This window comes from Hyla sarda, chromosome 10 (genome assembly GCF_029499605.1).
Source record: "Hyla sarda isolate aHylSar1 chromosome 10, aHylSar1.hap1, whole genome shotgun sequence".
In the NCBI taxonomy this organism is placed as follows: domain Eukaryota; kingdom Metazoa; phylum Chordata; class Amphibia; order Anura; family Hylidae; genus Hyla; species Hyla sarda.
In genome coordinates this window covers 72,094,342-72,121,573 of record NC_079198.1, presented here as the reverse complement: position 1 = coordinate 72,121,573, position 27,232 = coordinate 72,094,342, and the positions used below count along the sequence as shown (strand labels likewise).

The 27,232-nt window shown below is 44.7% G+C and overlaps 1 protein-coding gene across 4 annotated transcripts in view; it reads right to left on the bottom strand.

Annotated features, from left to right (window-relative positions):
• The window catches only part of SMIM35 (small integral membrane protein 35), a 143,297-nt gene that overhangs the window by 52,045 nt on the left and 64,020 nt on the right, over nucleotides 1–27,232 (bottom strand). Inside the window, exon 2 of one of the 4 annotated variants that reach the window (XM_056543645.1) lies at nucleotides 6,379–6,499. The exons of the other annotated variants lie outside the window; for them this stretch is intronic. The gene's annotated coding sequence lies outside the window, so the exon portion shown is untranslated. The remainder of the gene's footprint in view (nucleotides 1–6,378; nucleotides 6,500–27,232) is intronic. 4 annotated transcript variants of the gene reach the window in all.

The window sequence follows — 27,232 nt, the reverse complement described above, 5'->3', positions numbered from 1 at the left end:
GGGACACTGGTTGGTTTTTTGCACTTTTGTTTTTTCCTCCTCAACTTCGAAAAATCATAACACTTTCAGTTTTTCACCTACAGGTCCATGTGAGGGCTTGTTTTTTGCACCACCAATTTTACTTTGTAATGACATGAAACATTTTACCACAAGATCTAAGGCAAAACCAGAAAAAAAAAAATTTTGTGGGGCAAAATTGAAAATTTTTTATTTTTATTTTGGGGGCTTCTACGCATACCCTACCTACCGTATTTTTCGCCATATAAGACGCACTTTTTCTTCCCCAAAAATGGGGGGGGGGGGGAAGTTGATGCGTCTTATACGGCGAATATACGCCCGAGGCTGCTGCGGGCGAGAGCGGGAAGTCAGCGGTAAGTACAGAGGCTGCGGCGGTGCGGTACAGCGCTGACTACCCGCTCCCCACCCGCAGCAGCCTCATGACCGCCGGTGAATTTTTCACCTCACACCGGCTATGTTTATTGCCCTACGCCTGGAACATACAGTTCCGGGCACCGGGCAGGTGAATTACTAAGAACTGTATACTAAAAACCAGGGTGCCTCCAGCTGTTGTGAAACATTCAACTCCCAGCATGCCCGGACCGTCAAAGGCTGTCCGGGCATGCTGGTAGTTGTAGTTTCACAACAGCTGGAGGCACCCTGGTTTTTAGTATACATGAATTAGTTTTTACCTGCTCTGGCCGGCCCCCCGCCTGCAGCCGCACACAGGAGCCGGCCCGGGCAGATAATCATAGGTTTTCCTATGCCGGACATCCCTGTGTCCCGAAAAATCTTTTCGGGACATAAGGATGTCCGTGGGTCACTAACCATTCCCCGGCCGATGCGCGTCCTCCGGTCCTCCTGCGGTCTTCCTGCGATCCTCCGCCTCTCTATGGTTCTACGCGCAGGACCTCAGTGACGTCCCATGCGTACAACCATAGAGGCGCAGGAGGACCGGAGGAAGATGCGCACTGGCCGGGGCCTGGTAAGTGACCGGCGGAGCGTAATCTTCAGTGTTCCGGTCACCGCTCCTCCGGTCCCGGCACCTACTGCTATGGTCCATAGGCCATAGCAGTAGATTGTGACACCGGACCGGAGGAGCGGTGACCGGAACACTGTGGGGGCAGCACACAGACATACAGCCTCCAGCCGTACACTGTATATGGCTGGAAGCTGTATGTCTGTGGGGGGAGCTGCCTACTGTTGTGGGGGAACTATACTGCCAACTATTGTGGGGGGACTATACTGCCAACCATTGTGGGGGGGGGGAATCTGCCTACCATTGTGGGGGAACTATGCTGCCAACTATTGTGGGGGAACTATACTGCCAACCATTGTGGGGGGGGGGAGCTGCCTACCATCGTGGGGGAACTACACTGCCAACTATTGTGGGGGAACTATACGGCCAACTATTGTGGGGCAACTATACTGCCAACCAGTGTGTGGGGGGGGAGCTGCCTACCATTGTGGGGGGACTATACTGCCAACTATTGTGGGGGAACTATACTGCCAACTATTGTGGGGGAACTATACTGCCAACTATTGTGGGGGAACTATACTGCCAACTATTGTGGGGGAACTATACTGCCAACTATTGTGGGGGAACTATACTGCCAACCATTGTGGGGAGGGGGGGGGGGAGCTACCTACCATTGTGGGGGAACTATACTGCCAACTATTGTGGGGGAACTATACTGATATAAAATATTTTACTACAGTATTTGATTCAGAATCTTTTTTTTTCTAGATTTTCCTCCTTTAAAATTGGGTGCGTCTTATATGCCGGAGCGTCTTATATGGTGAAAAATACGGTACATAGATTTAATTTTGTTTTACCTCTATTAAAATATTAAAACTTTTTGCATGAAAATTAGCATGTTTAAAAATGTTCTCTTCTGACTCCTATTACTTTAAAATTTTTCCGTATATATATGGATGGGTGATGGCTCATGTTTGGCGCCGTGATCTGTAGTTTTTATTGGTATAATTTTTGTTTTAATGGGACTTTATGATCACTTTTTATAAAAAAAATTTAGGATATACAAAGTAACCAAAAATATGCAATTTTGGACTTTGGTATTTTTTTTATGTATACACTATTGACCAAGCGGTTTGATTAACGTTATATTTTTATAGTTCAGACATTTATGCATGCGGCACTACCACACATGTTTATTTTTATCATGCTTACCGTATATACTTGAGTATAAGCCGAGTTTTTAAGCACAATTTTTCGTGCTGAAAACACCCCCCTCGGCTTATACTCGAGTTAACTCTCCGCCCTCAGTGGTCTTCAACCTGCGGACCTCCAGAGGTTTCAAAACTACAACTCCCAGCAAGCCCGGGCAGCCATCAGCTGTCCGGGCTTGCTGGTAGTTGTAGTTTTGAAACCTCTGGAGGTCCGCAGGTTGAAGACCACTGCAGCCTTCGACATCATCCAGCCCCCTCTTACCCCCTTTAGTTCTGTACTCACCTCCGCTCGGCGCTGGTCCGGTGCTGCAGGATTGTCCGGTGGGGAGGTCGTCCGGTGGGATAGTGGTTACGGGCTGCCATCTTCACCGTGTGGCTTCTTCTCCACGCTTCAGCCCGGCCCCGGAATAGTCACGTTGCCTTGACGACGACGCAGAGGTACGTTCATTACCAACGTCCCTCTGCGTCATCGTCAAGGCAACGCCTCTATTCCGGGCCCGAAAGAGGCCCCCCGGTGAAGATGGCAGCCCGGAACCACTATCCCACCGGACAACCTCCACACCGGACAGTCCTGCAGCACCGGACCAGCGCCGAGCGGAGGTGAGTACAGAACTAAAGGGGGTGAGAGGGGGCTGGATGATGTCGAAGGCCGCAGTGGTCTTCAACCTGCGGACCTCCAGAGGTTTCAAAACTACAACTCCCAGTAAGCCCGGACAGCCGATGGCAGCCCGGGCTTGCTGGGAGTTGTAGTTTTGAAACCTCTGGAGGTCCGCAGGTTGAAGACCACTGTATCAGACATTGACAAGCGGTGATGATGATGACATGTGGTTATGATGACATGGGATGATGAAGGGGGGGGGGGTGTGGGATGATGACAGGGGGATGATGAAGGGGGGGTGGGATGATAAGAGGATGATGACAAGGGGATGATGAAGGGGGTGGGGATGATGACAAGGGGATGATGAAGTGGGGTGGGGATGATGACAAGGGGATGATGAAGGGGGGGTGTGGGATGATGACAAGGGGATGATGAAGGGGGGTGTGGGATGATGACAAGGGGATGATGAAGGGGGGGTGTGGGATGATGACAAGGGGATGATGACAAGGGGATGATGAAGGGGGGGTGTGGGATGATGACAAGGGGATGATGACAAGGGGATGATGAAGGGGGGGTGTGGGATGATGACAGGCGGTGATGATGAAGGGGGGATGATGACAGGGTGATGATGATGAGGGTGTTAATGACGGGGGTCTGGATGATGACGGGGGGGTGATGTATTTCCCACCCTAGGCTTATACTCGAGTCAATAACTTTTCCTGGGATTTTGGGGTGAAATTAGGGGCCTCGGCTTATATTCGGGTCGGCTTATACTCGAGTATATACGGTACATATTTTTATATGGAATTTGGGAAAAAAGGGGGGGATTTAAACTTTTAATATGGAAGGGGTTAATTTGTGTTTTTTTAATGTTATAGCGGGTAGGGCCCACCCACCCACCCACCCTCTAACAATGGGCGGGACCCGTGGCTAATAGAGCGTGGCAATGATCGCGGTGCCGCGCGGTATTAACCCTTTAGACATGTTCGGGATGTCCGCGGCGAAATCGCGGCATCCCGAACAACTCTGGGACACGAGGAGGGTCTCCTACCTTGCCTCCTGGTGTCCGATCGCTGAATGACTGCTCAGTGCCTGAGATCCAGTCAAGCGGCAAATCATTGATCACTGGTTTCCTATGAGAAACCAGTGATCAATGTAAAAGATCAGTGTGTGCAATGTTATAGCCCCCTATGGGAGCTATAACACTGCAAAAAAAAGTGAATAAAGATCATTTAACCCCTCCCCTAATCAAAGTTTGAATCACCCCCCTTTTACCATTAAAAAAAAAAAAAAAGTGAAAAAAATAAATAAATAAACATATGTGGTATCGCCGCGTGTAGAAATGTCCGAATGATAAAAATATATAATTAATTAAACCGTACAGTCAATGGCGTACGCGCAAAAAAATTCCAAAGTCCAAAATAGTGTATTTTTGGTCACTTTTTATATCATGAAAAAATGAATAAAAAGCGATAAAAAATTCTGATCAATACAAAAATGTTACCGTTAAAAACTTCAGATCAGGGCACAAAAAAATTAGTCCTCATACTGCCCCATATGCAGAAAAATAAAAAAAAGTTATAGGGGTCAGAAGATGACAATTTTAAACGTTTACATTTTCCTGCATGTAGTTATGATTTTTTTCAGAAGTACAACAAAATTAAACCTATAAAAATAGGGTATCATTTTAATCGTATGGACCTACAGAATAAAGAGAATGTGTCATTTTTACCTAAAACTGTACTACATAGAAACGGAAGCCCCCAAAAGTTACAAAATGGCGTTTTTTTTTTTTTTTCAATTTTGTCTCACAATGATTTTTTTTTCCATTTTGCCGTAAATTTTTGGGTAAAATTACTGATGTCATTACAAAGTAGAATTGGTTGCGCAAAAAATAAGCCATCATATGGATTTTTAGGTGCAAAATTTAAAGAGTTATGATTTTTTAAAGGTAAGGAGGAAAAAATGAAAATACAAAAACAGAAAAACCCCTGATCCTTAAGGGGCTAAACTTTTTTTTTTATTATTATTATTTTTTTTAAAGTAAAGTTTTATTAAAGTTTCGTAATAACACGGATATACGTATATCATGTACAAATAACAGTGGGAATAGTAAAATACAATACAATACAATACAATACACCCCCAATGTATCATAATGGGGAGCAATGAAGATAAAGGCAACTCTCTGGTGTTGGTGATACCAAGGTGGAGCGGGTACAGTTTCAGTTGAATGCAGGGAGAGTTGAAGAAGGGGTTAAACTTTTATTAAAAAATTTTTTTTTTTTCTTTTACACTTTATTAGTCCCTTTAGGAGATTTTAGGAGGAATTATTAGATACCTCATACAGATCAATGTAGTTCCATAGAACCACATTGATTTGTGTGCTCTGTGCTTGATTGATAAAGCTTGGTCCAGCCAGGCTCTATCAGTCACAGAGCCGGGAGAAGGACAGGAGGAGAGATAAGCCCTCCGACTACCTCCACAGTGGATCGTCATCCCCCCATGATCACGCCGAAGAGGGGCGATCCACCCCACTGGACCACCAGGGACTGTGTAAAGGTCCCTTTAGATGCCACTGTCAGCTTTGACAACGGCAATCTGAAGGGTTAATAGCTGGCTGTGGCGATCGCCGCATGTCGGCTATTAACGGTGGCCCTCAGCTACAGGGATCAGCTGAGGGCCACCCGGTATGGCACGGGCCTGAGTCAGGAGCCCACGCCATACACTGTTAATGGCGCAAGGACACATCCTTGGTCTTTGAGAGGTTAAAGGGGTATTCCGGCCTTAGACATCTTATCCCCTATCCAAAGGATTTTCCAAAGGATAGGGGATAAGATAGCCGCTGGGACCCCTGCGATCTCCCTGCAGCCCCCAGCATTCTGTGACGGCCGTCACGTCCCCTCCCGTAGACATGAATGATGCCACGAGGGGCGTGGCTGTGACGTCACATCTCGAGAACAGCGCCCGTCACACGGGGGCTGCATGGAGATTGCGGGGGTCCTAGCAGCGGGACCCCTGAGATCAGACATCTTATCCCCTATCCTTTGGATAGGGGATAAGATGTCTAAGGCCAGAATACCCCTTTAATGTGTGATCGGTGGAGATCCCTAATGATCGGCAAACTGTAGAGGTAGAGGTGCTTCCTGGCATGTGTGACCGCTTTACTACAGTACATAACAATAATCATCAGCACAAAATCCTAGAAAACCACTTTATATATTTTAACAGTAAAATGTTGAATTACAGTATAAATAATACATAAATATATATATATATGCTCTCTCCATCTCTCTCTCTCTCTCTCTCTCTCTCTCTCTCTGTATATATATATATATATATATATATATATATATATATATATATATATATAACAAAAGTATCAAAAGTTTCCGACCAATTGCATACATGTTAATCTATGGAATGTAGAATGTATTTCATGGTACATTACTGTATTACTTCAGATATGCAGAGTACTAAACTTAGTCACACAAATGAAAAAGTATTGGCAGATCTGGTACATGGGGATCATTATCAGCATATAAATACTCAGAATTGTTGTGGGGCTAGGCTAGACTATTGACAATCATCACCTGCTTAAATGTCATCCACCTCTGACCTATTTCCACACTTAGACTGTAGACACGTGAGGGGCCCAAAGTCTGTCAAAGAATCTTCAGTGATGCATCACTCACCAAACTTGTCCTACGAGAGCTACGATACAATCACTCGTGAAACATGTAACCTGCATTTCATGCATCCTGACCTATAATCCATATACTTCCCACATTAACACATTGAGAAACACACTGACACACACTTACACACTCTGACACATGCACACGTTTCAGATTTTCTTTCGCACTCTGTTGCTACTACAATTTGGAGGTGAAACGAGGTCAATCTCCATTTTATATGGTATAGAAATGACATGTCCCCATAATAATATATGACTAATGCAGGATTGTCACTATGGGAAAATGATATTGCCACACTGTGTAAACAATTAAGTATGTTAGTATCACTGCTGACACTCTCGGAGCACCACATAATCATGGCACTGAGTTTCAGGGTTTTCAGCCCATACACACTAGGTGCAAGTTACAGATGAACTTCTCACCCAGGACTGTCTTTATATTATGGTGCACATGAAGAGAATAGGTAAAATAGTCACTCGGAAAGTCTTTAGTATGGTCAGAGATGTTTTTTTGGCTGGCTAACCCTGTATGCCCCCCTTAGGATCCATGCAACTTCTGTAAATAGGGATTGTACAAAATAGAAAGTCCTTCATCTGGGGGTCTCCGTGATAGTATGTGTGATAGAATCACTACAAGCACAGGTAACTGGCAAAACAGGACTTAAAGGGGTACTCCGGAGGGAGAAAATGTTTTATAAATCAACTGGTGCTAGACATTTTTACTGATCAGGAACTGTCCGGAGCAGGAGGTTTGCTATGGGGATCTGCTCATGCTCTGGACTTGTTACTGCTGTGCTATTAATATGCCTTAAAGGGGTAGTCCAGGCAACTAAACTAATTCCCTATCCACAGGATAGGTTAAAAGTGGCTGATCTTGGAGTGTCCAACCGCGGGGACCCCCCTATGATCTCTTGTATGGGGCCCTACTACTTACCCATTCTCAGAGCACTCCAGTCCCTACCCTTGGAGATAAGCAGGAGTGACAGGCAGGCCCATCGCTACAGGACAGGCAAACCAAGCAATTGCTTGGGGCCCCCCGAGCTGGCTAGGGGGCCCCGAGCAGAGCCAGTGCTTGCCCGTCCTGTAGCGACGGGGCAATTCCCCCCATCACCAGGGCCGGATTAACAATCATGCTCATGGAACTTGTGCTCCGGGCCCCAGGCACCCAGTCAAACAAGAGGGCCCCCAAATGTCTGACATTTTTTTTTTAAATAAACTCATTTGCAGCTTTGGAGTTCTTCTCACCTCACCACAATCATGCTCCCCCCACCACCCCCCTGCACTTGGTATCTTCCCTCAGCCAGGACTCTTCAGCCGTCTGAGCAGGAGGAGGAGGAGGGGAGAGGAGAGAGCACAGAGCTGTGAGGAGCACCGCAGAGGCTGTACAACCGCTTTAACCCCTTTAGGACCAAGCCCATTTTCATCTTAAGGACCAGGCCAATTTTATTTTAGCATTTTCGTTTTTTCCTCCTCGCCTTCTAAAATCCATAACTCTTTTATATTTCCATCTACAGACCCATATAAGGGCTTGTTTTTTGCGTGAGCAATTGTACTTTGTAATGAAACATCTCATTTTACCATAAAATGTACGGTGAACCCCAAAAAAAATTTTTATGAAAACTCCAATTTTACACATTTTGGAGGGTTTCGTTTTCACACTGTACAATTTACATAAAAAATGACATGTGTTCCTTATTCTGTGGGTCAATACGATTAAAATGATTCCCATGGCTAGATACTTTTATATTTTTGTACCGCTTAAAAAAATCTAAACATTTTTGTACAAAATCAGCAATCTAAAATTGCCCTATTTTGACCACCTGTCAGGCCCAAGGCCTGATTATGGAAACATACCTGTGTTTTATTATTGCATCTGTGTATAAACTAAGACCTGGGGGATGAGGGGTCATTCAGATGGTGTATCCTTTGTTTTTGTGTATTGCCTGTCTGCTGTTTTCCTCTTTTTGAAGTCAAAGGCCCTTTGAAGTGGCAGGATGTAAGGGGTCTCTGGTCCCATATATGAGATAAGAGATGCCCCCCCCCCCCTGGTGGGACCAGAGGGGAGGGGGGAATGGAGTCCCTCCAAAAAGGAGATAGATATATTTAAAAACAATGCTAGACTAGAAGTTGGTTGTTAAGATCTGTGCCCCAAGCTGACAAGACCATCCTAAGAACAGCTGGAGACCCACTCTCATAGACTGCTATAATATCATGCAGTAAGAACTTCATTTTTGCTTTCTGAACTTGCTAAACTCTTTTATATATTTGTGTAACTGTATGTCATTTGTTTCTGTATTTTTATATAGTCAGCACTGTGATACCTTTTTATCAGATTAAATGTTTAATTAATCAGCTCTGGTCTTTGATCTCTAAATATATGAGCTCACCTTTCTAAAGGCAGCTTGGGTGAAACACGTTTATCTAAGGGTTAATTTGGTGACTTACTGGGACTAGTAGTGGATACCCAGAGGTCTGGCGGCTTTAACCCTTGCACCATCACACTCTCTCTAGCGTCTTGGCTGGACCAATAGGGTGTGATCGTGACAACTGGTGGCAACGTCGGGACATATTTAGAGATTTTTAGTGCTTGCTGGATTTTACCTGTAGGGAAATCTTAGCACTAAAAAGAAATTGCCTACATCTTCTTGTGTGTAAATTCCAAAGACAGGGCTCAGTTCTGGTTTAAAAGACATACAAAAAGAGTGCAAGACAGTTCTGTCCTCCCCATCTCCTGTTTTACCTCCTCTGTCTCATCTCAGAAATATGGAGGCATATCACAAGCAGTCCAAGCCTGCACTGGAGCTAATGTGCCAAGAAAAGGACATCCCTACTGCAGGAAAGAACAAGGAACAACTTATTGCTGATCTTGTGGAGTATGATGCCCGTGCAGAAGAGCTGAGTGACATGAGGCAAAGTCCTGCAGCTGGAACTGCCATCCAAGGACTGATATCTCCTGGGGAATGCAGCAACATTACTCCCCATCAGGACAGTACTCCACATGAGGCCTTGGACTCTTATATGCGGACTGCCTTACAATACCTTGGGAATGTGGATGCTAATATGAAACTCCAACTGCTTCTCCAGTACCAAACTGCTGAGAGAGGCACAGATACGAGCTGCAGAGAGAGAGGCCCAGGCACGAGCGGCAGAGAGAGAGGCCCAGGCACAAGCCGCAGAATGAGAGGCACGAGCCGCTGAGAGAGAGGCGGCAGAAAGAGAGGCCCAGCGAAGGCATGATCGGAAGGTTCTGAGGCTGAGAGGAGATGCTTCATCCGCACGGAGTGATGTGCAGGATCAAGGAGACCACAAACCCCACTTGGAACATTTCCCCATGTTGGAGAAAGATGGTGATCTGGATGTGTTCCTGAGGGAATTTGAAAAGGTTTGCCGGCAGTTCCATCTACCTAAGGAACAGTGGGGATGATATCTAACCCCACGGCTGCGAGGGAAAGCTCTGGATGTATTTGCTTCGCTTCCCTCTGAGAGTGACCAGGACTATGAGGCAATAAAATCTGCCCTGCTAAAAAGTTTTAATCTGACTCCAGAGGCTTATCGGAAAAAGTTTTGGACTTTGCAACAAAGTGCCACAGAAAGCTGCACTCAGCATGCAGGTCAGCTAAGGACTGCATTCAGGCTATGGACTTGGGGCCTACAAGTCACTCCCTATGAGGCCCTGGAGGACTTGATGGTCCTGGATCAGTTTCTCCAAACACGGAGCTTTGAAGCCAGAGAGTGGATATTGGACCGCAAGCCCAAGACAGCAACGGAAGCAGCAGAACTTGGAGATGACTTCGCCAACAACCGGGCACCGGCAGCAAAGCGTGGATCTGCACAAGCCGGAGCAAGTACCTGGAGGGGAGCCACACACCCACAGAGGACCACCAGCAGCACCAAGCCAGCCGTAAAGTTCTTGCCATCAGCACCAAGAGCAACAGGAGCTACATTGGGTCAGGGGGACACCCGCCGGTGTTACAGATGCAACAATATTCGGCACCTGAGTGCCACTTGCCCCAACAAAGAGGATTCTCCACCAGCAGCTGGAGGACACACAGCCGTTCTTCTGGTGTCCGGAACGGTGGAGAAAAGAGCGGATAACCTGCAGAGTGTAACTGTGGGTGAACGGGTGACAGTGGGTTTGCGAGATTCTGGGGCCTCCTTTACCTTAGTGCGGCCTGAAGTGGTGGATACAGAGGACATCATCCCTGGAAGAACCATGGCTTTAAAAGGAATTGGAGGTGTGTGCTGTGCCCACGGTCCGTGTGTACCTGGATTGGGGTACAGGCAAAGGTTTGCGGGAGGTGGGGGTCTCTGAGGACATCCCTGTTAATGTTCTTCTGGGGAATGATTTGGGTCGGATGCTCTGTCATTTTCCTCCAGAGGACACTACCTGCACACCGGAAGGGCTAGGAGAGAGCCCTGTTCATTCTGAGGTACTGTGCGAGACTTTGGGAGACACTGCAAAATGTGCTTTATGTCCCAATTCTGTGAGCCTAAGAAGGATGAGGGATCAGCAGTGAGCGATATGTCCCAATCCTGTGAGCCTAAGGAGGAGGAGGGAAGGAGTGATAGCCCTGTGTATGATGCCTGTAACATTCTTATGTCTGGAACTGAGGGAGAGGAAGGTGGAGATGCTAGTCCACCCGGGAGAAATGTGCTCCCTGATGCCCCAAGATGGGGGTAGGGAAATGAGCATTTCCGGGGAGCTCTGCGCAGTGACCCTTCCCTTGAAGGGCTGAGACAACGTGCTGAACATACAGGTGTTGACACAGATGGGCATCGGGTATATTGGGAAAATTATATCTTGTACTGGGAGTCCCTTTCCAAAGGCCTGCTAGGGGCCCAGGAAAGAAAAAGGCAGCTTAATCAGGTACTAGGCCCCTTCAGTGCCATCTTTGCCTGGGAATGCATCAAGAAGAGAAATAGATGGTTAAGGGAGACAGATCTATCAGCCTGGAGGGCCAGATCTCTCTGTCTCCATCTTAAGGGGGACGTGTCAGGCCCAAGGCCTGATTATGGAAACATACCTGTGTTTTATTATTGCATCTGTGTATAAACTAAGACCTGCGGGGTGAGGGGTCATTCAGACGGTGTATCCTTTGTTTTTGTGTATTTCAGTCAATTGGGGCCTGTCTGCTGTTTTCCTCTTTTTGAAGTCAAAGGCCCTTTGAAGTAGCAGGATGTAAGGGGTCTCTGGTCCCATTTATGAGATAAGAGATGCCCCCCCCCCCCTGGTGGGACCAGAGGGGAGGGGGGAATGGAGTCCCTCCAAAAAGGAGATAGATATATTTAAAAACAATGCTAGACTAGAAGTTGGTTGCTAAGATCTGTGCCCCAAGCTGACAAGACCATCCTAAGAACAGCTGGAGACCCACTCTCGTGGACTGCTATACTATCATGCAGTAAGAACTTCATTTTTGCTTTCCGAACTTGATAAACTCTTTTTTTATATATTTTTATACCTGTATGTCATTTGTTTCTGTATTTTTATATAGTCAGCACTGTGATACCTTTTATCAGATTAAATGTTTAATTAATCAGCTCTGGTCTTTGATCTCTAAATATATGAGCTCACCTTTCTGAAGGCAGCTCGAGTGAAACACGTTTATCTAAGGGTTAATTTGGTGACTTGCTGGGACTAGTAGTGGATACCCAGAGGTCTGGCGGCTTTAACCCTTGCACCATCACACTCTCTCTAGCGTCTTGGCTGGACCGATAGGGTGTGATTGTGACACCACCTATAACTTTTTCATTTTTCCGTATGAGGGCTCATTTTTTGCACCGTCATCTGTACTTTTTATTGATGCCACATTTAAAAAACTAAAAAAATATAAAACTTTTAGATAATTTTTTATTTTTTGGAATAAAATGTGACAAAAAAGCAGTATTTTTTTTACTTTTTTTTATTTTTTAAGTTTGCACCGTTCACCGTACAGGATCATTAACATTATATTTTAAAAGAGCGGACATTTACGCATGTGGTGATACCAAATATGTTTATAAAAAAAATGTTACGCTTTTTGGAGGTAAAATGGGAAAAACGGACAATTTTCATTTTTATTGGGGGAGGGGATTTTTCCCTTTTTATTTTACTTTTTATTTTTACATTTTTCAACTATGTTTTTTTACACATTTTATGTCCCCATAGGGGACTATCTATAGCAATCATTTGATTGCTAATACTGTTCAGTGCTATGCATAGGACATAGCACTGATCAGTATTATTGACCAGAGCAGACCAGAGCAGGAGATGCTGGGAGATGGACGGAGGCAGGTGATTGGACCTCTGTCCGCCATTACAGATGATCGGATCGCCGCGGCAGCGCTGCGGGCGATCCGATCATCTATTTTAACATGCGCATTACCGCAGATGCCGTGATCTGTACTGCTGCTGATAGTAGCCGGAACCTGCCGTGTATGACACGAGCACGGCTCCGATGCTCGTGGTCATACACAGGACGTAAATGTACGTCCTGGTGCGCGAAGTACCGCCAAGCCAGGACGTACATTTACATCCGTGGTCGTTAAGGGGTTAAAATTGTATGTTGTTTACACTTTATATACCATTTACTGATATTATCATATTTTCATCATTACAAAAAAAAAGTTTTTCAGCAGAGTACCCCTTTAACCCCTTAAGGACCAGGCCATTTTACACCTTAGGACCAGAGCGTTTTTTTGAACATCTGACCACTGTCACTTTAAACATTAATAACTCTGGAATGCTTTTAGTTATCATTCTGATTCAGAGATTGTTTTTTCGTGATATATTCTACTTTAACATAGTGGTAATTTTTTGTGGTAAATTGCATCATTTCTTGGTGAAAAATTCCAAAATTTGATGAAAAAAAGGAAAATTTTGCATTTTTCTAACTTTGAAGCTCTCTGCTTGTAAGAAAAATGGATATTACCAAAAAAAATATTTTTATTCGCAAATACAATATGTCTACTTTATGTTTGCATCATAAAATTTATGAGTTTTTACTTTTGGAAGACACCAGAGGGCTTCAAAGTTCAGCAGCAATTTTCACATTTTTCACAAAATTTTCAAACTCACTATTTTTCAGGGACCAGTTTAGGTTTGAAGTGGATTTGAAGTATTAGAAATACCCCACGAATGACCCCATTATAAAAACTGCACCCTCCAAAGTATTCAAAATGACATTCAGTAAGTGTTTTAACCCTTTAGGTGTTTCACAAGAATAGCAGCAAAGTGAAGGAGAAAATTCACAATCTTCATTTCTTACACTCGCATGTTCTTGTAGACCCAATTTTTGAATTTTTGCAAGGGGTAAAAAGGAGAAAATTTTTACTGGTGTTTGAAACCCAATTTCTCTCGAGTAAGCACATACCTCATATGTCTATGTTAATTGTTTGGCGGGCGCAGTAGAGGGCTCAGAAAGGTAAGGAGCGACAAATGGTTTTTGGGGGGGCATGTCACCTTTAGGAAGCCCCTATGGTGCCAGAAAAGCAAAAAAAAAAAAACACATGGCATACCATTTTGGAAACTAGACCCCTTGTGGAACTTAACAAGGGGTAAACGTAACCTTAACGGAGTAGTCCAGTGGTGACTCAGTGGTGAACAACTTATCCCCTATCTTAAGGATAGGGGATAAGTTGCAGATCGCGGGGGGTCCGACTGCTGGGGCCCCCTGCGATCTCCTGTACGGAGCCCCGACAGCCCGCGGGAAGGGGGCGTGTCGACCTCCGCATGAAGCGGCGGCCGACACGCCCCCTCAATACAACTCTATGGCAGAGCCGAAGTGCTGCCTTCGGCAATCTCCGGCTCTGCCATTGAGATGTATTGAGGGGGCGCCGCTTCGTGCAGGTGTCGACACCCGCTATCTGGCCGGAGAGCCTGGCCCTGTACAGAGAGATCGCAGGGGGCCCCAGCGGTCGGACCCCCCGCGATCTCAAACTTATCCCCTATTCTTAGGATAGGGGATAAGTTTTTCACCATTGGACTACCCCTTTAATACCCCACAGGTGTTTCACAACTTTTGCATATGTAAAATAGTGTTGAGCGGCATAGGCCATATTCGAATTCGCAAATATTCGTGAATATATGGACGAATATTCGTCATATATTCGCTAAATTCACATATTCGTAATATCCTCGTTTTATTTTCGCAAATGCGAAAATTCGCGTATGCGAAAATTAACATATGCGAAAATTAGCATATACAAAATTAGTATAAGCGAAAATTCGCAAATGCAAAAAATTGCATATGCACATTTTCGCATATGCGAAAATTCGCACACCAGTATCACACAGTAGTATTAGAGCCTTCTTTACACCACACAAGCTGGAAGCAGAGAGGGATGATCACTGTGAAAAAAAAAAAAAACGATTATTCGTATTATGAATATATAGTGCTATATTCGCAAATATTCGCGAATTCGCGAATATGTGATATTCGCGATTAAAATTCGAATTGCGAATATTCGCGAGCAACACTAATGTAAAATGCTTGTTTTCCCAAAAATTTTACATTTTTAAAAAAGGGTAATAGCAGAAAATACCCCCCAAAATTTGAAGCCCAATTTCTCCCGATTCAGAAAACACATCATATGGGGGTGAAAAGTGCTCTGCTGGCGCACTACAGGTCTCAGAAAAGGAGTAGTCACATTTGGCTTTTTGAAAGCAAATTTTGCTCTGGGGGCATGCCGCATTTAGGAAGCCCCTATGGTGCCAGAACAGCAAAAAAAAAATACATGGCATACCCTTTTGGAAACTAGACCCCTCGGGGAACGTAACAAGGGGTAAAGTGAACCTTAATACCTCACAGGTGTTTCACTACTTTTGCATATGTAAAAAAAAAATGCTTGGTTTCCCAAAAATTTTACATTTTTAAAAAGGGTAATAGCAGAAAATACCCCCCAAAATTTGTAACACAATTTCTCCCGAGTACGGCGATACCCCATATGTGACCCTAAACTGTTGCCTTGAAATACGACAGGGCTCCAAAGTGAGAGCGCCATGCACATTTGAGGCCTAAATTAGGGACTTGCATAGGGGTGGACATAGGGGTGTTCTACGCCAGTGATTCCCAAACAGGGTGCCTCCAGCTGTTGTAAAACTCCCAGCATGCCTGGACAGTCAATGGCTGTCTGGCAATACTGGGAGTAGTTGTTTTGCAACAGCTGGAGGCTCCGTTTTGGAAACAGTGGCGTACCAGATGTTTTTCATTTTTATTGGGGAGGGGGGCTGTGTAGGGGTAGTGTGTATATGTAGTGTTTTTTACTTTTTATTTTGTGTTAGTGTAGTGTTTTTAGGGTACAGTCACACGGGCGGGGGTTCACAGTAGTTTCTCGCTTGCAGTTTGAGCTGCGGCAGAAAATTTGCCACAGCTCAAACTTGCAGCCAGGTACTTACTGTAAACCTCTGCCCATGTGAGTGTACCCTGTGCGTTCACATTGGGGGGGGGGGCATCCAGCTGTTGCAAAACTGCAACTCCCAGCATGTACGGTCTATCAGTGCATGCTGGGAGTTGTAGTTTTGCAACAGCTGGAGGCATACTACTTTGGCTGGGAATGCTGGGGATTTTAGTTATGTAACAGCTGGAGACACAGTGGTTTGCTACTTAACTCAGTGTTTCACAACCAGTGTGCCTCCAGCTGTTGCAAAACTACAACTACCAGCATGTCTGGTGCATGCTTGGAGTTGTAGATTTCAACAGCTGGAGGCACACCGGTCATGAAACACTGAGGAGGCTGTCACTCACCCAACTCCTGATCCACGCTGCAGGTCAGTCCCTCGCCGCCGCTGCTCCTGGGGCCCCGATCCCAACATTGACGCCGGGGATCGAGGTCCACAGCTCCCGGGGTCCCGCACCCGTTCACGTCCTCCGGAAGAGGGGCTGACCGGGTTGCGGGAGTGACACCCGCAGCAGGTGCCCTGATTGGTCGGCCGGTAAACCGGCCGACGAATCAGGGCAATCGTGAGGTGGCACCAGTGCCACCTCCCCCCTGCTGGCCATGGCCCCGATCAGCCAGTAATTCCGGTTCACCGGGTCACTGGAGACCCGATTGACCCGGAATCCGCCGCAGATCACTGGGCTGAATTGTCCAGCGATCTGCGGCCATCGCCGACATGGGGGGTCATCATGACCCCCCTGGGCGATATGCCCCGATGCCGCTCCAGATGGCTGCGGGGGGCCGGGAAAGCACATGACGTTCTCATACGTCATGTGTCCTTAAGGACTCGGAAATGGAGAAGTATGAGAACGTCATGTGTCCTTAAGGGGTTAAGAGCTGTGGCGTGAGGTCAATGGAGTACCTGTAGCTGGACATCTGGCTTCTAGCCCAATGTTGTACAAAATGGTTGTTTCTAATGGTTTGTTTAGACACTGTTCCATGCCCTAGGCTTAGTATCATACCATCACCAGCATTAAGTGTGTTGGTAGGTGGATGCCAGAATCCATGGATGCCAGATGCCATTGTGGTACTTGTGACCGTTTGCAGGCATCCTCCATTGTATGCAATTTTTGCTGGGGATATCGCCCTTAGCAACGGTTTACAAGTGCAGGACCTCCGCCCCAGCAAAGGTGCACAACTGCACTTGGGGTTGAGTTTCCTGCTATAACCATGTTCATGTAAATATAAGCCGATATGTCTTTGCTTAAGGCTTATACTAATGCACCCTTTTATCTTGCTGGGTAGCATTAGGGTTTCACCTGTGAGGCCTGCTATAAATGAACCAACCAGGGGTGGGGCTTGTCTCCTCCCTCCCATTGTATGTGTGCCTAGTCCACACTGGAGGTGACTGAGGAGCAATCTGCAGGTCGGACCTATGGCTGCCGTATTTTGGTTCCTGGTTTTATTTATCTGGCCAGGTAGGTTAGCGGATAGGGGTTGAGCACCTTGTATCACCTTAGATCACGTCAATGTAATTGTCAGAATCCAGTTTAGTTTAATATGCTGTTTTAGAGTGCTAGATCTTTCCCATTTCTTCTTTTCTGACCTAATATATCAGCACTACTGCTGACCCTGCACCCTCCTGCAAATATCCTCTGATGAGGTTATTTCAATAAATATTGCTGAGGTACAGTAACCAGCAACTGTTGTAAAATAGATTATAACCAATTAGAAAAATAAAACAAACAATAAAACAAGTGTACAGCATTAAGGTATTTAGTCTATAGTTGTTATTCCTCTTGCCTTAAAGCTGAGTAACGTATAGGTTCCCTCTGCTATGAAGTCAAAGCTTATCCTTAATGTGCATAAGGTGCCCCCATCATTCTCTTCAAATACCACTTCATCGAGGCAAAAGGGGTCACAGTCTGGTGGATCAGGACAAATAAGAGATTGTAAACCTCTCCCAAATATGACAGAAAGTTTCATTCCAAATTGTGGGCACTTCAGTTCTTTCAAGGAACAATGTGTCCCTTGTCTGAGATATAATGATTTTAATTGGTGGGAGTGTTGGATATATCCACTCATTCAGAATGGCCTTCTTGGTTATGACACAGATGCCTTGTGGAAGTACCAGTCTCTATATTTCTACATATGTCCTAAAAAGTCATTGTGCAGGCATAGGAGCTGTGTCTGTATAATTATTGCATGAGCCCCAGTGTGACTTCCAACTGAGCTCCTGTTCTAATGGCCCGGATTAAAGCAAGCTCTAAGCCAGGCCTTTTAACCTATTAGATTCTCTGGTCAATAGTGGCCGTGGCATCTAGGTCAGTGATGGCAAACCTATGACACGCGTGCCAGAGGTGGCACGCCGAGCCCCCTCTGTAGGCACGCGGCCATAGTTCGCCATGGATGCCTTTTGAAGCACTCCAACAGCGCCGGACTTCCGCTATGCTACCTGGAAGACTGGAGGAGGAATCGGAAAAGATCTGTCCTCCTGCGAGCAGGCTGTGTGGAGCGTTGCTGCGCCACACAGCATTCTGCGTGGAAGAAACCATAGTTACCACTTGACCGCCAGGGCTGGCTGTGTCCCCGCCCCCCCCCCCCCCTCCTTCTCCAAAGGTAAGAAGAAGAGAGGGGGGGGGGGGAATAACTGTTAAAAATAAATGAATGAGCATTTCTAAATGTATTGTGGTGTCCCGGTACAGGACCTGGTCCTGTCCCTATCTAAAGTCCCCTCAGCTAGAGTCCCTCTATTTCCACAGGGCTCTCCTGCAGGGCTTGCCCCTTGGTCGCCTCATAGAAATGTATTTTTGTATAGTGTAAAAATATATAGGACCTACCCAGGTCATGTGGTATATGATAATGGTTGTATAAATGTTTAGGACCTTCCAGGGTCATGTGATAATGTCATGTGATGTACCCAGAGATCTCTGGGTTCAGGACTTACAGGCTTTGCAGCTAATGGGATTGGTCCAGCTCCCCTTGTATATAAGGGGCTGTAGTCACTAAATCCCCTCTCTTCCTGCTGGACACCAAAGCAAGCACAATCCACAAATCAGCATATCTTCATTCATCTTAACTAGGCCAAAGCCTAAAGAACCAGCAGCCACTAAAACTGTGATTTATAAAGCTCAACCTACAAATCCTGTGTGACTACTATTCTACTCAAATCTTATAATTAGTAGCACAGTGGCCTGCTAAAAGCTACAAGTCCCAGCAAAGCCTGTGAGGAACCTGCATCCTGGTTGCCTCAAGAGAAACTGTATAATTGTAAAGACTGTATTGTATCTCGTAAAATCTGCTGTGGACATTCCGTTTATTATCCCTGCCGTTTGTGGGCCGGTTGGTGGCAGGATCTCTAATACTAAGCAAACCTCACCCTGGCATTATTACAGGTAAGGGTTAATAGCACCAGACCCTGTAATATCATTGCAACACCCCAGACACAACAGTATTAAAAATAATCTGCAGCACCCCTAACCCCCCCCCCCACACACACACACAGCACCCCTACCCCCACACACACAGCACCTACCCCACACAGCACACCATCCCCCATACACCCACATAAACACAGCAGACACCCACACACATAACCCCTCAAACACATGCACACAGCACCCCTCAAACACACAGCACCGCACACACACACACAGCACCCCTCAAACATACACACAGCACCCCCATACACAGCACCTCTCACACACACAGCACCCCCACACACAGCACCTCATACAATTTCAGTCTGGTATGTAATCATATCACAAGTTGAGTATCCCCTTGTACGCATCTTTGGCACAGTTTACATGTAGCTTTGGTGTAGCTGGACGATCAGAAACCTGCAGAAAAATGCAAGTCTATTGACATACATGCAAAGCTGCACTAAAATCGGATGTAATTCTGATGTAAACTGTGCCAGAGCAGCATGTAGGATGTGTGCAAACTGCAGGTGGATAGGAGGGAATAGGTGCTTATTAAGGTGATGCACCACCAACCACCAGTACGTTTTCTTTACTAGAATTTATGTTTTTTCAATTAAAAAAAACAAGCTTGGAACTCTGTTGTTGTGTTCTTCTTTTACAACAAAAGATGTTAATTAGTTATGGCAACTGTATGAGTTGTTTTTTTCTAAACTTAAGCCTCAGTATTCTGATTTAATTGCTGTGCTGGCAGTTTGAGGGAAAAAAAGTTGGCGTGCATTATTGCCAGCGCACCTTCTGCTGATGTTCAGTCCAGTCAGAGCCAGTGTCCAGATCTGGAGGCCTCGAGCCTAAATTACAGCCACAAGTCAGTAAGTCAAGTCATCTCTTTCTGCTGTCACTATCTTCAGTCAAGTCCATTATAGTCAGCATGGCTGTGCTAAATTCTGTCAAGTCACTGCAAGTCCCAGCAAGCTGCGAGGTCCCTCACCTTACCCCTAACCTGAAAAAATAAAGCTCCTATGTGCAGAACCAGTTAGTAAGCAAGATAAAGAAATTTGGTGCTCATATACGCTAACTTTCTCAGGTTTGGTGTTAAGCGGCATAGACCATATTCGAATTTGCGAATATTCATCATATATGCGCATATTCGTAATATTCTCGTTTTATTTTTGCATATGCGAAAATTCGCGTATGCGGAAATTAGCATATACAAGAATTAGCATAAGCGGAAATTAGCATATGCAAATTTTCGCATGCCAGTCTCACACAGTAGTATTAGAGCCTTCTTTACACCACACAAGCTGGAAGCAGAGAGGGATGATCACTGTGATGTGTACTGTGGAAAAAAAACGAATATTCGTAATTACGAATATATAGTGCGATATTCGCGAATAAAATTCGCATTGCGAATATTCGCGAGCAACACTACTCAGGTTGTGCAGAGTAAGGAAAAACACTCAAAAGCGCAGATCACCTAAGATATTCAAGGCTGCAGCAGACTTCCCACGCTGGCTTAGCGTGCAACGGGTGCATGGAGAACACACAGGAAAATCTTGGAATTTGGCCTCCGCGTTGCCAGTGGAAGGATGATTGAAAACTTGACCATGAAGGTAAGATGAAATATTTTTATTATAAATACACAACATGTTTCTGGACCGAGTTGGTCCTTTCATCAGGCGTGCATCACATAACCCTTTCAACCCAAGTCAGGAGCATGAGGTATACCACAAACATATAAAGAGGTACTCCGGTGGAAAACTTGTTTTTTTAAAATGAACTGGTGCCAGAAAGTTAAACAGATGTGTAAATTACTTCTATTAACCCCTTCCCCCTACAGGACGCATGCATACGTCCTGTGCAGGCTCCCGCGATATAACGCGGAGTCACGCGGTGACCCCGTGTCATATCATGTTGGTCCTGGTGACCATCAACAGCCGGGACCTGCGGCTAATACCGGACATCACCAATCGTGGTGATGCCCAGTATTAACCCTTCAGACGTGGCAATCAAAGTTGATTGCCACGTCTAAAGTGAAAGTAAACATTGCCGGTTAGCTCAGTGGTGCTGGTCAGCACTGCCGCGTTGAAATCGCGGCATCCCCACCAGCTTGCAGGACACCAGGAGAATCCTTACCTGCCTCCTGTGTGTCCAATCGCCGAATGACTGCTTCGTGCCTGAGATCCAGGCAGGAGCAGTTGAGCGGCGATAACCCTGATAAATGCCAGGCTATTGCCTGGCAGTGATCAGTGTAGGAAATCAGTATGTGCAATGTTATTGCCCCCTATGTGGGCTATAACATTGCAAAAAGAAAGTGAAAATAAAGTGTTAATAAATGTGATTTAACCCCTTCCCTAATAAAAGTCAGAATCACCCCCCTTTTCCCATAAAAAAACTATGTAAATAAAAATAAACATATATGATATTGATGCATGCGTAAATGTCCGAATTATAAAAATATATTGTTAATTTGACCACACGGTCAATGGCGTACATGTAAAAAAATACAATAAAATATTAGCGTATTTTTGGTCACTTTTTATACCATAAAAAAAATTATTAAAAGCGAGTAAAAAGTCCAATCAAAACAAATATGGTACCGATAAAAACTTCAGATCACAACGCAAAAAATGAGCTCTCATACATCCCTATATGCAGAAAATTTTTTATGTTATAGGGGTCAGAAAAGGACATTTTGAAACGTATAAATTTTTCTGCATGCAGTTATGATTTTTTCCAGAAGTACAACAAAATCAAACCTATATAAGTAGGGTATAATTTTAACCGTATGGACCTACAGAATAAAGATAAGGTGTAATTTTTTCCGAAAACTGCGTAGAAATGGAAGCCCCCAAAAGTTACAAAATGATGTTTTTTTTCTTCAATTTTGTTGCACAATGATTTTTTTTTTCCATTTTGCTGTGGATTTCTGGGTAAAATGAATGTCACTGGAAAGTAGAATTGGTGGCGCAAAAACGAAGCCATATATGTTATTTTAGGTGGAAAATTTAAAGGGTTATGATTTTTAAAAGGTAAGGAGGAAAAAACAAAAGTGCACAAATGCTATGTCCTTAAGGGGTTAAAAAATCTTTACCATTCCAGTACTTTTTAGCAGCTGTATGTTACAGAGGAAATTCTATTATTTTTGAATTTCTTTTTTGTCTTGTCCACAGTGCTCTCTGCTGGCACCTGTTGATTTAAATAAATGTTTTCCACCGGAATAACCCTTTAAAGGGCTCTTTCTGCTACTCTGGTTCTGCTCCTTTCCAATCCACTTTCTGTGTGGTTCAATACTGTAATCTCTTGGTCCAGTCCCCTAACAAGACAAAAATAAAAGGGCACAACACATATTTGTAAAATTTGTCAATGGCAAGCAGCAAAAATGTGAAAATAAGCAAGGCTTAAAGGGGTTCTCCACCATAAAGTGATTTTAGTACTAACCTGCCAGACAGTAATGGACATGCTTTGGAAGGATCTGGGCTTGTCTTCAGGCTAAATGGCTATGTTGTGAGATTTTCATAACACTGAGGATATCTCCTGCTATGTTCATTCTCTCAAACTACACATCCCATAACTCCTTGTTTGTAAGTGTAAAGCCACTTTCTTACCTCCCATACATCAGCCACCCCACCCATTGAAACACAAATGAGCTACACTCCATTCAAAAGACCAGTGTTTTGTTACCAGGGTGCCTCCAGCTGTTGCAAAATGATCTCTCTCCCACGCAGTGTTCGCTTCACCTATTAAAGAAGGACAGGGAAATCCCAAGACCTGAGTAATTTTGTATGCTGTTAAAAGTAAATATTGGGGCGAAAATCACAGAAGAATTGCAAGACCACCGTCACGCACAGGTACAGACACTATAATATAAACTACACTAACTTTACAGCCTCTGTAGCATAGTCAAATAAAACAAATTCCTGGAATACCCCTTTAAAATAAAGTGGTCAGGGCTTTGCACAAAGGGCCTCCCACATATGCTTAATTTAATAATATTATACAGTAGCTGGAATCTATGTCAGCCCCAAGCCCATATAGATTTCTAAGGCTGCTGTCACTCAAGTCTCTTGGAACAAAGTCATGTACAGTTCTCAGCTATCAATCGCAGCTTTATAGACATTGAATTGATCGGCTGCATGCATGCCCAATTCATCGAACCATCCTGGGTTGATACTAGGGTGCCAGTTCACAGAATTGCAGGGGGCCCCAGTAATTGAGCCTCCTGTGAAAAACACTTATCCCTTAAAGGGGTATTCCGGGCAAAAACATTTTATCCCCTATCCAAAGGATAGGGGATAAGATGTCTGATCGCCGGGGACCCGCTGCTGGGAACCCCCCCGTGATCTCCCTGCAGCACCCACATTCAATGTGGGTGCTGAATCTCCAGTTTCGGAAACCTCTGGTTTCACGCCCCCTCCCATAGACATGAATGGAGGGGGCGTGGCGTGACATCACATCCCCAGTCCCGGAAAGTCCCGGAGGTTTCCGAAACTGGAGATTCAGCACCCGCATTTAATGCGTTTGCTGCAGGGAGATCACGGGGGGGGGGGGGGTGCTCAGCAGCGGGCCCCCCACGATCAGACATCTTATCCCCTCCTTTGGATAGGGGATAAAATGTTTTTGCCCGGAATATCCCTTTAACCTATGTTTTATACGTTGGAGTGAGGGGAGGGCACCCGAACATTGCCAAGTGCTAGTCCATTAACAATGGATGTGTGGAGCACTCCCTTTATTGCAGGGGACATTTAACCTCTGTTCTGGTCAATGGCAGTGGTCCCAGCAGTAAGACCCCTCTAATCACCAGTTATCCCTTATCCATTTAAGTCTAAATTGTAGGGTTCCCTTTTAAGGTTGGAGTGCTATCCATTTTGGCAAAGTATCAAAAGTCTCCAGTGCAGAATCCTTGCTTAGGTGAACACTCCCCTGGACAACAATACTGGCCACCAATGACAGTTCAGTGACCCAGCGGACAGTGCAGTAGAAGATCCTTACACTTGCTAAAAACTTACTTCACATACTGTGTAATATACCCAAAACCTTGAAAGTGACCATTGTTACCACATAATCTATGATATTCGGTTCACATGTCAGAAATTTGTATATAATGTCTGTTTGAGGTACTGCTAAGGCTCGGAGGTGGACAGAGATGCCAAACACTTGGCAGAAAAACAGAGACTCAAGTATAAGTATAACACATGTTGCTCCTGGAATTTCTGCCATCCATAAATAAAGTTCACATTCCTTGAATACATTTGGTGGAATTTTACTGTTGGTTTTACCATTGATGTTTCAGATACACTAGAGTCAATTTAGCACAAATTTACCATGTAGGTGTCATGTTATGTTGTGTTCCAAAATTCTTTTCAACTCTGTTTATAACTGTTTCATAAGGAAAAATAAAAAAATAACTGTAAAAACAGCTCAGCTAGGAGCCTCCATCTCTACAAGGTCTGGACAAGGTACTTTGGTGCCCTAGGCATTCTGCCCCCCCCCCCTTTTCCCTCATCAACCAGTCTAAAATACATTACACTAAAATCTGTGAACCATGAGGGGCATTCATCAATTCTGCTCTCCTTTTTATCCTATTTTAGTAATGAAAAGTTTTTGAACTCCCCGCTCCCAATTTATCAAATGTTGCACGCTGCTTGATGAATTTCCCGGCTCCTACACCCATGCTATCCCTTTAAACTGCTTTCCATGGCTGATGTTACCTGGCGTGAGTTTCCGTGTAAATCCCAGTGCTGCAACTTTTTTGCGACTTTAAAGGGGTACTCTGGCGCTTAGACATCTTATCCCCTATCCCCTATCCTGCCGCTGGGGACCCCCGTGATCTTGCACGCCGCACCCCGTTAAAATCAGTCCCCGGAGCATGTTCGCTCCGGGTCTGATTACTGCCGATCACGGGTCCGGAGCGTTGTGACGTCAAGGCTCCGCCCCGTGTGACGTCACGCTCCACCCCCCCTCAATGCAAGCCTATGGGAAAATCCACAGCATGTCTGCTACAGAAAATCCACAGCATGTCTGCTACATGTGGCCTACCCTCAGGTAGGTCAATCTTTTACATCAGAATTTGTATACCAAAACTAGGAGTTGGTCCAAAACACAGGTGCAAATCTTTCTATTATCTTCTCCTTTGATTTTCTGTGTGTGTAAAGACATTTTTCACAAAAGCATATTATGGACACAGTTTTTCTTAGGAATCTAAGGCGGGTTTCACATGGCAGTAATGTGGTCAAGCATAAGGTAACAGAAATGAAAAATGTTATCTACAGAATGTATACAAATACTAGTATACAAATGTCTAGCATACAACTAATACAATGTTCTGGGGAGAAGTGTTTAAAGGGGTTCTCCACCATAAAGTGATTTTAGTATGTACCTGGCAGACAGTAATGGACATGCTTAGGAAGGATCTGCGCTTGTCTTGGGGCTAAATGGCTATGCTGTGAGATTACCACAATACTATGGCTAGCTTTTTGTGAACTGGTATTTCCTGTTTGATTTTTTATTTTATTTTTTTACTACAAATCCCATAATTCCCTTTTCCTCCCTCCCACACATCAGCCACCCCACCCATTGAAACATAAATGAGCTGCACCCATTCAAAAGACCTGTGAGTTTCAATCAGGGTGCCTACAGCTGTGGCACTAGTTGCAGATTGATCTCTCTCCCACCAAGCAATCGCTTCACCTACTGAAGCAGACAGGCTCCCTGTCATCAGCTGACTAGTAAGTCAAGTCTCGGCCGCATTGCCACCTGGGAAAAATCTGAGACAACAGTCATTTTGTATGCTGTTAAAAATAAATATTGGGTTGAAAATCACATAAGACTTGTGAGAAAACCGTCACACACAGGTACAGACACTATATTATGAACTACACTAACTTTACAGCCCCTGTAGCATAGTCAAATAAAATAAATTCCTGAAATGCCCCTTTAAATGCCAAGGGACCCCAGTAGCCAAGGCATTGGGCAGAAAGACTCAGGCAACCCAATCCGCCATTGTTGTATCTAATCATGTATAGAATATTGCCTGCATAGTCAAAATGTTGTGTTATGTATAGTCAATTATTATGCATAGTCGAGTATTACCCAACGCATAGTTATAGATCCTTAAGTAAAGTTATCAGTACTAGTCTTAGTCCTTATTAATCCTGATCTTAGCTGAGCAACAAAAAGCAGAACATGTATGTGTGGTGTCCCGGTACCGAATCTAGTTCTGTACCATCCTTAAGTCCCCTCAGGAAGAGTCCATTAGGTCCACAGGGCTCTCCTGCAGGGCTTCCCCCAGGTTATGTTATATTACGTGTATTGTATAAATGCCATGTGTATTTATTATGTTCATTTAATGCAATTGTTCATTTGTATAAAGTTGTACAAAGTGTATAGAGTGTTGCTCATGGTACCCCAGGCAACTAGCAACCAATGGGCTTTAGTCCAGCCCCCTAATATATAAGGGGCTGTAGTGTCTTAATTCTCTCTCTTAGTTCCTGGTATTGAAGAAAGCACAAAGTCCTGTACTATCCAAATTCATCTCATCTAGGCCAAAGCCTAAAGACCAGCAGCCACTTCTAAGCTGTAACTCAAAACTACTTCTACAAATCAAGTACCTACTGTCAAGCTCAAGTTATATCAGTAGTACAGTGGCCTGCATAATTAATACAATAACTACAAGTCCAGGCCAGCCTGCGAGGTTCCCTGTGTCCCGGTTACCTCTGTGGAAACTGCATAACTGTAAAGACTGTTTCCTGCATATTACGTTACTTCAGATCCTTGCTGTGGACCTTCATTCATTGCATGCCGTTATTGGGCTGGTTGTTGGTGGTGCCCTATACCAAAACAACCACATCCTGGCGTCAAGAACACTAAGGGTTTAACAACATCTTGCCCCTGGGGTTAATACCACCAGATCCTGCTACATCCATTGCAATACCCCGTGGTCACCACATATGGACATTATGGGCAATTATACAGAGA